The 1,435-nt window shown below is 32.7% G+C and overlaps 1 long non-coding RNA gene across 1 annotated transcript in view; it reads left to right on the plus strand.

The window, feature by feature from the left end:
- LOC106875877 (uncharacterized) overlaps positions 1 to 1,435 on the plus strand; it is a 266,180-nt gene that overhangs the window by 135,033 nt on the left and 129,712 nt on the right. Inside the window, exon 2 of the long non-coding RNA XR_008263507.1 lies at positions 658 to 720. This is a non-coding gene — a long non-coding RNA (uncharacterized LOC106875877). The remainder of the gene's footprint in view (positions 1 to 657; positions 721 to 1,435) is intronic.

Below are 1,435 nucleotides of genomic sequence, written 5' to 3' on the forward strand. Positions count from 1 at the left end.
ATATATATATATATATATATATATATACATATATATTTAAGGAAAATAGGGATGAAAACATCCAATCTTTCACTGGCTCCCCTGTTAAATAGCCAATTTTGTAGAGAAAACCTTACAAATCACATGGGTGTATATTAGATATAAAATAGTATTATGTTAATACATTTTAAGCTTTGGATTGTCAGTTGTATATCTCCATTTTCTATTCATTTACGTACACACACACACATATATTAATTTATATTAGTATATATATATATGTATATATGTACACACACATATAGGAATGTATTATATACTTACATCAATGCATGTAATGTATGTATGTATATGTATGTATGTATATATGTATGCATGTATGTTTGTGCGTTTATATGTATGATTATATGAATATATGTATATATGTATACATGTATATATGCATATATATATACATGTAAATATGAATATATGGATGTAGCTATGTTGTATGTGCATATGCACGTCCAAATAAAAATAACAAAAATAACAATAAGAATGATAATGATGATGGTGATGAAAAGGATGATGATGATGGTGATGGTGATAATGATGATGATGGTGATGATGATGATGATGATGGTGACGATGATGATGATTAATTATATATTTCTCTTTCTTTTCTTTTTTTAATCCCAGATCAGAGAGATTCAGTAGTCTCTTAAACGAAGAGGATTCCGGAAGTTCAGAAAAACATGAGAGGTAAAAGATGTTTAAATCTTTTTTTTCTGTTGTTTTCGTTCAGATTGAGTATCTATTCATACGACAGACATTTTTAACCCTTTTAATACCAACCTCACCGAGACCGCCCTCCTGCTGCTTAGGCATAAACTTCCTATGTAGGTTCGCTACCTCTCCAGACACATGCAGCCTCGGATGCTGTTAGTCTCTCAACAGATTTCCATCAAAACGAGGTAGTTTTTTTCATTAAACCAGTATGGGGAAGTGCTCGTATACAACATTAGATCTCTCTCTCTCTCTCTCTCTCTCTCTCTCTCTCTCTCTCTCTCTCTCTCTCTCTCTCTCTCTCTCTCTCTCTCTCTCTCTGACTCTCTGACTTTCTCTACTTCCTCTCTCTTTTTCTCTTTCTCTCCTTTCTCTATCTCATTCTCACTCAACACAATCTTAACAAGCTGTGGTCGACATGTTCCTGCTGTTGTTTAGTCTTGCGTAAGCCACGATGGAAATGTATCGTGGTCAACGTATTCCAGATGTAACCATCTCGTCTCTTTTCAGATATTTTTCTATGAAGGATTGCGTTATCTAATATGTCCTTCATTATATTCATACACATATATATATATATGTATATATATGTATATACACACACACACACACACACACACACACACACACACACACACACACACACACACACACACACACATATATATATATATATATATATCAAAATAAG

This window comes from Octopus bimaculoides, chromosome 2, assembly GCF_001194135.2.
Source record: "Octopus bimaculoides isolate UCB-OBI-ISO-001 chromosome 2, ASM119413v2, whole genome shotgun sequence".
In the NCBI taxonomy this organism is placed as follows: domain Eukaryota; kingdom Metazoa; phylum Mollusca; class Cephalopoda; order Octopoda; family Octopodidae; genus Octopus; species Octopus bimaculoides.